Source organism: Macaca nemestrina, chromosome 9 (assembly GCF_043159975.1).
Source record: "Macaca nemestrina isolate mMacNem1 chromosome 9, mMacNem.hap1, whole genome shotgun sequence".
NCBI lineage: Eukaryota > Metazoa > Chordata > Mammalia > Primates > Cercopithecidae > Macaca > Macaca nemestrina.
The window spans coordinates 51,519,866-51,535,596 of NC_092133.1; the positions used below are offsets into that span (position 1 = coordinate 51,519,866).

A 15,731-nucleotide genomic window follows, 5' to 3' on the forward strand; every position below is an offset into this window, starting at 1 on the left:
ATATACAGAGATAGATATGTTTATATCTATATATAACATTCTCAGAGAAATAAAAAGTTTATTTAATAAGATAAAAATAAGTTCTAAAAAGAAAACATTCAGAGAATGAAGGTTCTAGAGAAATATTTTTTAAACGATGGAAGAAAATCTATGTAAAGGGTTAGAAGAGAAAGTCAAAGTGAATCTCCAAAATGTGATATCATAAAAATGGGAAGCTAAATATGATCAAGGAGGGAATGTGAGATCCAATGAAAAAGAGTTCTAGCATGTGGTGGATTGCATTATTGGTCTCAATTGTTGAGCCTCATCTACATGTGCATACTCGCTGTAGTCTCACCATGGGTGGAATATATTTCTTTTCTAATGTTTCCAATGAAAGCAAAACTGTGCTAATACTAAGCCTGTGTCTTAAGAGGCTTTATTTTTCCAGTTGCCCTATTGTATAACTGCCATTGCCATCTGAAGAACATACCTAGTTAATCCACTACTCTGAGAGACATATGGTGTTGAGTCTCTCCAACTGACTCACAGGCCTGTAGTGTGAAGCAGCACCATTCAGCTAAGGCTTGTGAAGTAATCAAACCACAGTAAGAAAGCAGAATAATAAGAAAATAAATGATCCTTATAAAAGTCTACATTCTGGGGTGGTTTGTACACAGCGACTGCTAACAGAAATACAGAGAGACAGATAAAACAGAAGTCATAAAATGATTAAAGAAATATTAATTTCAAAAACTGAAGAGAATGTAATGCTGAAAGTTCAAAGGCATAAAGAAGTGTCAAACACAATGGATAATAATAATGACTATAATAATAACAGATATAAACCAAGTAACAATTGTGATATTAAATAACAAAATGGATATGAAATTACTCCATACTTTCTGAAGGCATTGGTAAGTGTAGTAAACAGTTTTCATATAAACCATAAAGTGAAAAACCATTAAGTATTATTAATAGTAACAAGTATCTATGAGACAACTGTAGAGAAATGATTTAAAAATTCCATGGGGAAATTATTTTCAACTGAGAATTCTATATCCAGGCAATTTATACTCAAGGGTAAGAGTTGAAAAAAGGCATGATAGAAATGTAATATCATAGAATGTCTCAGTCCCAGGGATGCTTCTTTAATAAGCCCCTTGAGGAAATCATTCAACAACAAAGAGAAATAAAAAGTATTTTTTAGATTATGCTGACATGGGATTCTATGTCTCCAGAAATGCATCAGGCTTAATGAGCGATAGAATCAAACAGGAGGAAACAAGAAAATGGTGCCAGCAAAACAAAATATAAATGATTGTAAAGTGTGGGAACAAAATAGATTCTCTGCAAACTAAACCAAAGAAAAAAATAGTGCATTATTTTTCTAACTTCAGGACTTAAAAAATAGTTGTGAAATAAAATTTAAAAATAGTTATAAAAACCACAGAATTAAGATTAGAATTATGTTCACATCATTAAAATATTATAAATTTAAAACTTGTTACATTAGGGCATCAGAGGATTGGAGTGAAGGAAAGTGTGTTGGGAGGGTTTTTATAGTGGAGTATAAGTGTAAGGAGTCTAAATCATTGTTTTTCACAGCTGAAAGTCTGCAAATAATATCAACGATTGAAAAATCAAGAGTCACACACACAATAGCTTCCAAGGAAGAGCTAGGATAAAACTGGTTAGCATTGGGTTGTGTGAACAATTTGGGGGGAGAAAGAAACAGAGGGTTGTTAATCTGTTTCATTATGAATTTTATGGTACTATTCAGCATCTAGATCTGGATACATATTACTTGATAAAAATTATGTTAAAGAAAAAACAACAGTTTAAAATAATTAAGAAACTAAAATACAAAATGAAAAGAGAGACATAGGGGGATCATAATTCCATAGGCATCTAATGACCTGGCTAAGCTAGCTCTAAACTCCTCAGTTGTCAGAAATCAAACATGGAACTGCATTTTTCACAAGACTAAGTGCAAAAAGTTACAAAGAATAGGTTAGGGTTTTTTTTACATTAACATTTTACATTACATTTTACATAACATTTTACATTACATTAAATATATCATCTATGAAAAACAAATCAAGATTCACCTATATTTTCAAAGTGTAGTTCTTTAAAAATATTTGTTCTTCCATATCTTGGGAAAATGTGTGTTACAGGATAAGTTTGTATCTGCAAAATCATTTCCAATTTATAAAAATACGGTACCCATGAATAATTACTGCAGCAAACAAAAACAGAATTTTTTTCAGTAGGAAATTTGAGAATTTTAGATTAAAGAAACATTTTAAAGTTTAGAACTTCTTATTAGTTATTGCAGACATTTGAACTGTGAAAGGGCAATGATTAACTATGGAAATGTATTTATATCCTGTTTCTGTCTGATGCAAATCTGTCAAAATATATTAATAATCATGATTATTAATGTCTAAAATATTTTCCTGAAGGGCCCACAATAGTTGGAAAAGTAATTTATAAGAAAGTCAATATACTCAGACTTATTTATTGTATACTTAGGAGAACGAACTTCAAAACTGAAAACAATCAATTCTGTATCTGATACATTTCTTAATTTTCCATTCTACTGAGATTAAGAAGCCACCCTATTCAGGGATATGTAAAAAAGAATTAATTGTTAATTAAACAGAATTTTCAATTCTTTTATCAGGTTCAATTCTATCATCTTAAGTAGACAATCATAAGCTAAATCTCATACTTTATATTTAATCCCAACATGTATTAATGGATATGCTTAATATTTGTAATCAGATTTGTAGATAGATCTAGGCACTGATTGATCTAAGGTAATTATTCTCATTAAAGATTGTCTTTAAATTGAGTAAAAGTAATTATAAATATTTTTAAGTATAAATACAATCTCAAAAATGTCACCAATCACCTCATTCTCATTATAAAACCTCATTTTAAATCGAAAGCTCAGCTTGCTGACTATTCTGTTAATGTTCCAGTACAGAATGGTACCACTACATGCTATTACAGGATGTTAGGATTCTTTTTACTATTTTGTACAATGTTTGTTGCATCAGAAACGAATGCTGATTTGCAAGTACCCCAGAAATCTAAACTGGACAGAATTCAACATAATAAATCATAAGAGACTCACGACAATAGGCAATAAAATACAAAGAGCACACCTGCAATGCAGTGTCTATCCCTATGTATTGGAGTTATTAGAAAGATTGCCCTGTCTAAATGAGAGGTCAAAATATAGTGGTGAGGAAGATATATGAAAAATAACAGGTGAATGCAATTTTTAAAGAAATGAAACTAAAAAGGGACATGAGGAGAAGATAAAATACTTTAGTTAAAACATCCTATACAAAACAAAATATATGATAGGAATAATAAAGTTTTATAGATGTTTATATTAATCTTAAAGATCTGAGATACCTATTAGGACTATCACTATATATTTTAATTATCTTCTTTGATGGCAACATTTCATTTGTCTTTCAGGCTTCTCATTTTAAGAAAAGGTGAATACGAGAACCCCTGGGTCATAAGTTCTGTTTCTTTCACTATTTTTTTTTTCCTGAGGACAGTAAGTGTTCAGTTGCGCCAGAGAACATTATAGTGTTCGTTTTCACTTCCAACACCCCCAAAATACATTAATGAGGACTTCATAATATCACCAGGTAAGCCAATCATTTTGAGTGTAGGTATTTCTGAGAACTCTGGGAACACAAAAACAAATAAAATATAAAGATATGCATTAAAACATGGCGTAAAGCATTTTTTTAGTTTTAGCCTTTATTTATTTAGAAAATCCTTCTGAGGAAATAAGGGGATATGCAATAGTGTTCTATAATATCAAGCTACATGCATAATGTAGGTAATGACTTCTAATGTAATCTGGAAAATTCAGTTAGACTGCCAGAAGAGGAATGAAACCCGAGACAAGCTAAGAGTGAATGGACAGCTCAACTCAGTGCAATCATAAAATACAATTATTTCCCAGGCTTGTTTATACATGAGAAAAGTTTATCATGGTCTCAAAGAGTCTGAAGGAATAAAAAAAAAAAATACGGTCAGTGATGACAGGCACCGTCACTTTGGACAACAGATTACACTCACTCTCAGGAGACGGCTTAAGACAAAAAGAACAGCAAAGTTAGAAATAGCCTGCAGGCATCTGCTGAGTTTGACAGCCCTGAAATCTTCAGGAAAGCACCTAGTAGCCTAATACCAGTGCAGCTGATCCCTCTCGGGCATTTACCTATAGAGTTAAATGATCAGAACTCTTTCGGTACTAAAGGCAAATTATCAAAGACACCAAATGTTGCACAATTTTTTTTTTTTTGGTTTTTTGTTTGTTTGTTTTTTAACTGGTACACTGTTCAAATTCATTGCAATTTTCAGTAGTTTTATTGTATAGTCTTGGTATGGTCACTTAAAAGCAGTACACACTTTCTGCTACCAGGTTTTCTTTTCAAGCACTGGCACTTTCCTAGCTATTTGTTAAGATATAGGTGTTACTGTAGAATCTATTTTTGTCTTGTGTGAGCTCAAATCAATGTTATTGACACTAAAAAAGAGACTGGTTCTGACTATCCAGCTAAGCAATCTCACATATCTCTAATCCTCTGACACGCAAATGTTCTTCCAGGTCTCTCAAATATGAATAAAATATGTGAAAATTGTATTTTAAGAAATAGGTATATGGAAGAAGGGGTATGAACTATGTGTATAGTATGATCCTGGCATACCATATGAGCTGACTCCAATGTTTACATAGAGGATTGCAAAAGAGATTTCAGAGAGGTACAATGGCATGAGAGGCCAGACAGTTCTCAGGAGTGAGCACAATTCAGGTCTAAATATAGATTTTTTTGAACCTAGAGCCCATGCTCCTTTTATTATGCTACACTGCCCTGGCCTATGTGTTGTTTCACATTCCCTCTTCCTCTAAAATAAAACAGTTTGTGGCCAAGCATTTTGGCACACACCTGTAATCCCAGCACTTTGGGAGGCCAAAGAGGGCAGATCACGAGGTCAGGAGATCGATGCCATCCTCGCTAACACGGTGAAACCCTGTCTCTACGAAAAATACAAAAAGTTAGCCAGGCATGGTGGCATGCACCTGTAATCCAAGCTACTTGGGAAGCCGAGGCAGGAGAATCTCTTGAACCTGGGAGGTGGAGGTTGCAGTGAGCTGAGATTGCGCCAGTGCACTCCAGCCTGGGAGATAGAGTGAGACTCTGTCTCAAAAATAAATAAATAAATAAATAAATAAATAAATAAATAAATAACAAAACAGTTTGGGTCCATACTGTGGCACATTAAAATTTAAACAAACATTGTAAAAATGAATTCATTCAGAAGCTCATGGAACATGTGTGATACTACTAAAGATCCAAGATTAAATATACGCAGCTTGGTTCGGGATGATTTTCATAGAGAAAACCTGTATTATTTTTTAGCTCCAATTCTGAGTTGACATCTATATTAAGTAAAAAGCCAAATACAAAGTGTGTGCATGTACACGTCTATTACCTATTCATCTATGTTTAATGATTATCTGATTGTTTCTAAACACTTGGAATTATACAGCTTTAGCTATATCTCTCAAGATAGGTCTCTGTTCTCTATTTTGAAAGAAGGCAAGATACCACATCTTCTGGGATATTGAAAAATGCAGTTATATCTGTATAGTTATACCAATTGTGAATAAATGTATTTTAAATATTGATATGACTGAATAGTTTATCAGCATCTTAAAAACATTGAATATTAGAAATAAAGAGATATTTTTGTCTTTCCATTTTTGCATACCCTTTTATTAGACAGAATAATACTCTGATTAAGACAGTTATATTCAAGGATGTCCTTGAATGAGGGTAAGTTTGAAAAATGATTACATGCCTATTTTAAGTACCTTTGAAACTGCATTTTATGAGTGCCTCTTAAAACCAAAGACTGGAGTGTAAATTGCCATTGTGTTAGGTTGTCTCTGAAGTAAACCTAATTATCCACATGTTTGGCCTGCATGTTACTTTGACCCATAGCCAGAAACTAACTCAGGGAAACTTCAGAGATAATAGGACCCCAGAGGGCAGATACGGGCCAAGGTTAGAGTACAGTATTTGTCCCATCCCGAATTCACCTAGGAAGGTTTGCTGTATAATGCTTATGTTCCAATTTTGTTACAGGAATCTAGATTCTGGTTTCCTTTCTTATCCTAACACTAAGCCCACCGTTGAAATAGTGAATAATTCATTCTAGCACTCAGAAAATAATCAAAATGCATTTTTTTCTTATCAATATATTTTGTTATTTTATGGTGTACACTCCAGAATCTGAAATGCCGCATTTAATGTTTTCTTAGTAAACCTCTCTGATTTTAAGACAAAAATACTGAACAACCAACCAACCAACAACCCCCTAGAAATAAATTTCCATTGGCAACATTTCAACAGTATTAATCATATTAATAGCCATAAAAAACTACTATTATTAGGTTATGACTAACCTAGCTACTGAAATACAAGTCAAAAACATTCAGAATGAAGAAGGATGTCAGGCAATTAATCTTGATATCCTAGTAACACCTTCAAAGAGTATATTTCTTAAATATTAAATGCAGAGTAGGATGTACCTAGGAGGGGCCTTGGAATATAGAACAGTAAAGGTAGAGAATGAGGGAGGACTTTAAGGATATAAAGCACTATCTCTGCATTTGTTGAATTTATATTTTGATTTTAAAAACATATAAGTACAAATAAATTAAATACATCTACATGTATTCATTGTGATACCTAAAAGTAAGAACTAGTCTAAATCTCAAAGTTATTTGAGGGTTAAGCAAGCTGAGGCATTATTCCCTATGAAACACTTAGCCCTGTGCTTTCAGTCTGCTTTTCCAGTCTCTGTATGTGTCAAGCTGAATGTTGGGACATCACATGTGAAAATATAAGATCATCAGCCAGAGGACAGGTGGATTAGATGCCCTCCCACATGATAATATTTTCTGATTTGAAATATAGACAATAAAATATTGTTTTCTTACTGCAGTGAATCTGACATAGCACCTGTATATGCATGTTTAGGTTTTGTAATAGAAACATAAGAGAAAAGAGGCTGAGTAGGAAGCTATGAAAAATACACAAAAGCCAGCCTCTTTATGGTAGCCTCCTGCCTTGTTTAAATTTCCACGCCTACCTCTTCTCCACCCTTGTTCATTTTCTCAGCCACTTCCTTTTTCTGAACTTTGATTCTGATTTGTTCCATATACTAACTTACAGTTTGCCACCAGTTTGGAGTGTTCAGGGGGTCAACTAGATTCTATGTTTAATTCTCAGTCCCATTTCCCTGGTTTTGACTGCAATTTCTCTAGATGATAATGCTGGATACTGACCCCAACTATAGGGCCCTTTCCACAAGTAACTGCAAACACTCTCCCAATTCCAGTTCCAAGCCAACCTTCATGCTCTCCTACCTCTATACCTTAGACAGTGCATCCATCAGGCTGCTTCTTGCATTAAAATACCATTCTTTATATCTTGAAAAAAAAAAGACTATCTCTTGAGGATATCTCATTTAGCTTCTGCTATATCTGGAGAATCTAAGAGTGCCAAATTATGAATATTTATCATTTTCACCCCTTCCCATCAGAATAAAATCCCATATACAATAAAAAGGAAAAAAAAAATGGTTCTTACTCTTATGTAATTATAAAACACCAGAGAAGAGAAACATTTTGTCTTATTCTATAAAATAATTCAAAGAATTTTAAATAAATGATTCTTTTGACCAGACAATAACATAGAAAGATATTATGGATATTTATATTTATGAGAATGTGTCTCATTCAATATTCAAAATAAATCTGCACATTATTATTCTGATAATCTAAAACTAAAAGCTTCATTTATGATACTATGTGCCATTTAAAGGAACTTTTCAGAATACCTGCAAAGTAATTTAGCTTATCAATTAAGAATTGCTTAGCAAAGTTGTTTTTTTTCTTTTTTTATTAACAGTTTAAACTGCTGGATCAGCCCTTCAATACAAAGTAAGTTCAATAATATACAACTTCCCCCCAAATTAAACAGGATTACAGTATTGAAATTGAGAAAAACAAAACCATAAAAGATATCGAATTGTAATATCCTATATAATTCTCTTTTTGAGTTGTTAGTAATATTTCTATCTTAGAAGTTTAGCTAGATAATCTATTATACTGTACTGGCAAATAAAATATAAACGATACTGAAACACTTGTCAAGCCTGTAAAAGTTTTGCTTTTCCTGAGTTGTATTATGAAATTAATGGAGTATACATGAATAAGTATACATATATATACACACACACACGCATATTTATACACATGTATACAATGCATATATGCATACATATCTTCATCTTATGCTTTATGTAAGTGGTTACAAATAGCACCTAGATATTGCTCTGTACCCTCAGTCAACGTTTGTTTCATGGTATATTATAGCAAAAATACAAATGATATTTGAATGAGCACATCTGGGTTTAAATCCGGTAGGCCATTTTCTGCCTCTATGTAAGCACGAACTGATATGCTTTTAATATTCATCTGTAAAATGAGGATAACAGCTCCAATCTAGCAAACAGATTACACCCAAACTGGGTCTTGTGGATGTATGTAGTCATCACAGGTTGTAAATTATAATTTATAGTTCACTAGCTACAATGTAAAATATCTATGGAAGATAAAATATTCTTCTGTGTGTTCACACTATATTTATCCCTATTTCAAGATTACTTTTCAGATGCTGTTATATCAAGCAAATTCTAGCATTCAGATTCTTAATATGACACTAGAAAAGAGCAGGAAGTTACCATACAATATCACTAATTACCATTTACAAAAAACTATAGCATAATTCTAATATTTAAAAATCATTATCAGAGCTATCATAAAACTTTAGACATTTCAATAATGTATTATTTATTCATTGCCATGATATATTATTAATCGTAAAAAAAAGTGAATAAGTACTTTTGCTTACCTTAAATTCAGCATAAGAATAACACACTCGAATTCACTGAGCATACAAATTAGTAGAGTTCTTTTTGAGGACAATTTGCCTATATAAAAATGTAAATATTTATTAATGACCTCCCTAATTTCAAGTTAACCTATTGATATATTTATAGACAAGGCACCCTGCAAGAAATGATAAGGTATAATTTACCATCAGTAGAGGACTCGTTTTAAAAAGTCTGGGATATTTGTGAGTTGAGTGTTAAATGAAGTAAGCAGGAAGCCATTAACCTGATGCTGTGCCCCCCATTGAGTTCCCACGTAATGAACTGAAACCTTACTTTATATATACATAAACAAACTAAATTTTGATTTAGTATTATAACAGTTTAAACCAATCACAGATAGCCAACTCATCATGGCTGTTAATGTGGCCATGGAAAATAGGACATATGCCAGTTGTAGTCAATCAGATAATTTCTCTATATACCTTCAACTCTGCTTAGTTTATCTAAAGTTATTCATCTAACATGAGAAAAGCAAAATGCATAATAGCATCGATGAATATAACGCTTTTTGGTAAACAAAATAAAATCATGACACATGTGTGTGCCTATAAGTTCATACTTTTCTTTGAGTATGTATTTTGAAATAAAACAGGAAAATGTTAATAGTGGTTACCTATGGAGAGAGGGACTGGAGAGGCGAGCAAGAAAAGTTAACTCTGCTTTTTGTCTGTACATGTAGTTTGAATTCTTAAAATTGTAAGTTTTATATTTTAATGGTGAATAAAATATATGGACATTATGATCATTTATTTCCTTCATGCATTCTGTTTTAAACATTTTATAAATAATTCAACTCTGTTAAATTCACCAACCCTTGTTTATCCCGTGTTTTGGTATAAAATGTCATTTCATGGGAGCAGAAATCAGTCCATTTACCTTTGGGTGCTTAGTTTAAATAGGTGGGGAGAAAACCTTCTTGAATATTTTCAGTCTATAAAACTAATTATACAGTATTTTCAAAACACATTTTGGATGAAAATAAAAGTACCTTAAGCTTTTATTGGATATGGCCTGAATTATGTAAGATTCATAAATTTAGGTATGCCAATGGGAGACTAAATTGACAGGCTTGTCTGATTCCGGAAAAAAAAAAAGTGTTCTAAATCATATTTTGGAAACCACAGATGATAATGCTGTTGAGTCTGGTTCTGTGAACACTTCGTCTTGTAAAAGTCCTGAGCAGTAATTGGTAATTAGTATTAGAGGCTTTATCATTCTTGCTGAGCAAATTACCAGAAAGAATGCTATATTTTCTGAATGAAATCACAAATTAATCATGCCACTGAGCTTAACTGTACCACTAGTGAAGACATACAAATACCGGGGCAAGCTTCTTTTTAAAAGACCATTGAAGAACAAAATCCAGAATTACATGAGTTAAGCGTACAATGTGAAAGTACGAAGTCCTAAAAAGACATATCACAAATGTCTGTTTCAAAAGGAAAGGTAGGGATGGTATTTACAATTGAGTAGCCTAAAAAACTCAAACATCAAAATGATTACAGAAAACTCAAGTCATTTACTTAGGGTAATTCAAAATTTTTAAATAAATTAGGAATTAATAACTACCACGTGTTTGTTGCCACACAGAATAATCAACTAAAATTCAATAATCTTTGTTGAAGTAACTTGTACTCATTTTGCATTAATATGTAATTAAACATAAACATTAAAGTTACATGATGTTATATGATTTTTTGTGTACTTACTTAATATGTCCATGTGTGATATGTGTAAAACAGTTTTTCTTGGTGCAAACATGCATCGCTTTTCACTAGGTGACAGTTTTCAGAGAAAAGGCATAGAGTTTTAGAATTAAAATCTACTCAGTGTTCCTTGCAATCTGCTGTGGGTGTCCAAGAAGGCCCAGACCCTTTTTATGTTTTTAGGAGACAAAGAACAATTGATTAGCAAGTTCCAATATGTTTCCAAAACTAAAGCTAGGGTAAGGTGGATGACCTGGTACCAAGACACCCCTGAGGGCCTGATGGCTTCCTTTTATACACTGATGGTTTTCGTTATGATTCTTATAGAAAGAAGACAGACATTTTTAAGCTAGACTGCACATGGTAGGTTAAACCAATAATCCTCTTTTGTATTTCCCACAAATCATTTTCAAAGTAAAAACTGTATTTGGAGCCTATATACTGAATGTCACTGTAGGTGTCATTATATTAATAAGTCAGCTGAATAACTAGTCTCTTGGATTAGTATTTATAAAATAGCAATCTGTCTTATAGGTTTTTTAAGATATTTAGCAAGCACAGGCTTATTAGATTTCTAGTGATCAAATCATGTGCACAACATAAGGAATTGTTGCATATGCATATATAGAGGATTATATCACTTTAGAAACATTAGATAATACATATTTGGTTCATTATAAATCTTTCAGGATTCTGTATTACCTAATAAAGAATGGAATTTTCCACATTTGTTTTCAGTACTAGCTTATTCCAAAGGGATCCTTTATGAGGCAAACTTTTAAACGTATAAAATAAGCTTTTAAAAGGTCTAATTAGAAACTCTAAATATATTGACATTTATTTGTGAATATGTTCTCTCTTTTAAATGCAACATACCAAGAACTCAATAAAGCCATAGAGGATCTTTTTCATTAGCAGGTTCTGCTGATGACTTGAATATAATAAAGAACATGCAATAATGATACAGTGAAAGAGTTATCCCAGATTTGTTTCTACTGTACATTTTATTTTGAAAAGGCAATTAACTTCTTATCTATAAAATATCCTTGGAGAATCTTATGATTCCTCTTAATCATACCATTTAAATTTGTCTGTTTTCAAGAAAAATACAAATTTAGGGCATGACATTGCAAACAGCCTAAGCAACCTTCTTCTCCATTTAATCTCTTCTCATTAGTGGAAAATAAATAAGAAACCCCAGTGTCTATTAGATGTCAGGATTATAGCTCTAAAATATAAACGTGATATTATTAGGTAAAGCATGATGAATAGCAGAACTAAAATCTCTAAAGGGTGAAACCAGTAAGAATCATCAAAAAGTAACCATAAATAACAGATCGAGAAAACATAAAGCAGAGTTCCTTTGCAGATAAAATTATTCATTCATTAATCAAAGTTTATCAAATGCTGTTAAATGGCAGACAATGTGCTATTTTTTATAGATAGTATGTACACACTAGTGAGTCAAAAACACTAAAATGGTAAATGACTAAAAATAGTTTTAGGAGTTTACTCAAAAAGTTTATAACTATGAGAACATGCAATACAGTACAGCAGGCAATTTGGACTATAACACTGAACGCAGAAACTTGTTTGAGAACAACTACAAAGTGATTCTGCTTTCTCCTGCAGAATGAGGATGCACAATTGCTGGTGCTAGGTTTCATTTAAGAACCAGATAAAGGGAAGTACATAGATTATTATTTTAAGTTCTTATGGAATGATGATACAAGCAAAAGTACAAGAGAACAATGTTCAGGCAAGAATTGATTATCATTCTTAATTCTGAAGGACCTAAATAGAGAGGGCAATTAGCAGCTGAGTGTCCTTGGAGGCAAAGAAAGAAAGAAAGAAAGAAAGAAAGAAAGAAAGAAAGAAAGAAAGAAAGAAAGAAAGAAAGAAAGAAAGAAAGAAAGAAAGAAAGAAAGAAAGAAAGAAAGAAAGAAAGAAAGAAAGAAAGAAAGAAAGAAAGAAAGAAAGAAAGAAAGAAAGAAAGAAAGAAAGAAAGAAAGAAAGAAAGAAAGAAAGAAAGAAAGAAAGAAAGAAAGAAAGAAAGAAAGAAAGAAAGAAAGAAAGAAAGAAAGAAAGAAAGAAAGAAAGAAAGAAAGAAAGAAAGAAAGAAAGAAAGAAAGAAAGAAAGAAAGAAAGAAAGAAAGAAAGAAAGAAAGAAAGAAAGAAAGAAAGAAAGAAAGAAAGAAAGAAAGAAAGAAAGAAAGAAAGAAAGAAAGAAAGAAAGAAAGAAAGAAAGAAAGAAAGAAAGAAAGAAAGAAAGAAAGAAAGAAAGAAAGAAAGAAAGAAAGAAAGAAAGAAAGAAAGAAAGAAAGAAAGAAAGAAAGAAAGAAAGAAAGAAAGAAAGAAAGAAAGAAAGAAAGAAGAAAGAAAGAAAGAAAGAAAGAAAGAAAGAAAGAAAGAAAGATCTTGCAAAATATTCACATTAAATTATCCTAATTGGTGTAGCTACTTCGTTCCCAGAAAGTTTTGAATCCTTAGCTAAATAAACTAGAAAAATGCAGTTTTCCCCCACTTGTCTGAAATCCAGTGGAGTAAATGATTGAAAAGAGATTAGGCTGTAGTGATAAGCAGAGATCAATAATGATAACCCTAAACTTTTTTATGTAATTTGGGTTTTATCTGGAGAGAAATGAAGAAGATTTGAATAGCTTTAATGAGAAAACTATCATGATATCATCTAAAATTTGTGCGAGCAAAGATGAAGTGGGAAGAAGTGATTGGAACACAAGACTAGAAATGATTAAGCAATGAAAAATTGTGGCCATGAGCCTCAAAATTGGTAGTGGTTACAGGGTAAGAGAAAAGACGAGGAATCAAAAAGATATTTGATTGGTTGACTAGAAGGACTCGATGACTGGCTAAGAGAGAAGAAAACACTTGAGGTTTAGTCTGGGCAAATGGTTAATGTTGGCGAGTTTAAGAAATCTGGAAGACCTTAGCGGGCAGAAGGCCATGGGACATATTTATTTTGGTGTGCTGAAGTGGCTATGTGAATGGTTATGTTCAAACTTCAATTAAAAATATAACTAAAAAAAGAAAATAATTAAATAAGAATTGAATGATTACACTGGAGAAAATAATTGGGAGATCATAGGCATATGAATGGTAACTGCAATCATAAAAATGGATGAAGTAGTCCAGAGGGAGCATGGACCGTTGACAAGAAAAATTGTCAAGAAAAATTATGTAGGGTCCTTCAGAATTAAGAATATTATTAATATTATTTTAATATCTTATTAATGGGTATTATTGTATTTCATTATTCTATTATTATTATTGCATTATTAATATTATTATTATATTCCATAATACTCTTATATTATTATCATGTGTATTGGGATGGCTAAAATAAAAGTATTGGTGAGACTATGAAAGCACATTTAATGTAGTATGCACTATACTAGAATCAGTTAAAACACACAAGAAGGAAGCGGAGAAAGCCATTGTAGGAACCTCCTTCGAGAATTATTTGTTTTATTTTGGATGGGTTCTATTGATATGTCTTCAATTAATTAATATTTTCTTTGTCTACATCGAATCTGCTGTTTATCCCAGTCTGTATATTTTTCACTGGACATGTTTTGGTTTATATATCTGGGACTTCAACCTGGGCCTTTTTAAAACATATTTCATGCCTCTGCTTAACACTTTGAACACATATAGTTGTTATAAAAATTATTTTATTTATCAGAAATTCTGTTTCAGCACTGGGTATTAATTATGTAATTGCCACACTACCCTGAATGCACCCAATGTATTATCTCATTATGGGTCATATGTTCCTGCCTCTTTGCACACCTATCTTGAATTGTATGCCAGACATTGTGTATTTTATCTCGTTCAGCACTGGATATTTTTCTTTCCTAATAAATACACTTGGGCTTTGTTCTGGGACATAGTTTAGTTACTTGGAAACAGTTTGATACTTTCAGGTCCTGATATTAAAATTTGCTAGGTAGGACCCATGCGGTGCTCATCAATAAGTCCCCACTGCTGAAGCAAGAGTATTATGTGTATTCTACCCCAAACCACCTGAATCTTAAGGTTTCCAGTGGGTTGATGTGAACAGGCACTATCCTCAGCCCTGTGTTAACTCCAGACACTATTGTCTCTAATCCTGTGGGTGGTTTTTTTCAAGCTTTAGGTAGTTTTCTCAAGTATTCACACTGATCGGTACTCAACTGGATACTTGACATCTCTAGAGCTTTCTCTCTGTGTGGCTCTCTTCTGCAGTATTCTGTCCTAGGACATCTATGCATCATGGTCTCTTCAGGCCGTCAATTCAGGGAGTCAGTTCAGATTTTCCTGGGATACTCCTCCCTGCACCACTGTCTAGAAACTCTTTAGGCAGTAAACTCTTTCAGGCAAGAAGTTAAATACAGTGCCTATTACACTATTTTAGTCAGGATGGCTTTCACATCAGCGTGTACTTAAATATTCCTCTACTCCCCTAAAAATCTTTAAATTATAAGATTTGGGGACTTGCTTAAATTTAAATTCAATTATTTTGGGGGGAAAATTATTTTATAGGAAGTAGCATGTTTTGACTTAATGCATATGAGTTTAGTAGACACAGAATGTTGATCTTATTTCTAGCTCTCTTCTGGGGCTCATTTTATAATAAAATCATACATAGTTAATATTGATGCACAGGTATCTTTGATTCAAAAAATACCCCAAATATGAGGTCAACTTTTCAGTTTCTTACCAAAACAGAAACTATCTTTATTTTATTGGACACCATTGGAGGTAATGATAACTGAGGTTGTTACATTTTTAACAGGACAGAAAACTACTAATTGTCAATGGCTTCTACGGCTTATTTTTCAGGACATTTTATTTCTCACTTACACAAATAACAGAAAACATACTAGACACTGTCAAAAATATAATCAAAATTATATTGTGATTATCATTCATCTCAGTTGAAATTACTGTTTGTCTCTAATGAAGCATTCACTATTT

General features: G+C 32.3%; 1 protein-coding gene across 4 annotated transcripts in view; it reads right to left on the reverse strand.

Moving 5' to 3' along the window:
* LOC105496640 (protocadherin related 15) overlaps positions 1–15,731 on the reverse strand; it is a 1,825,405-nt gene that overhangs the window by 1,653,117 nt on the left and 156,557 nt on the right. Inside the window, exon 4 of one of the 4 annotated variants that reach the window (XM_071069552.1) lies at positions 9,006–9,084. The exons of the other annotated variants lie outside the window; for them this stretch is intronic. The gene's annotated coding sequence lies outside the window, so the exon portion shown is untranslated. The remainder of the gene's footprint in view (positions 1–9,005; positions 9,085–15,731) is intronic. 4 annotated transcript variants of the gene reach the window in all.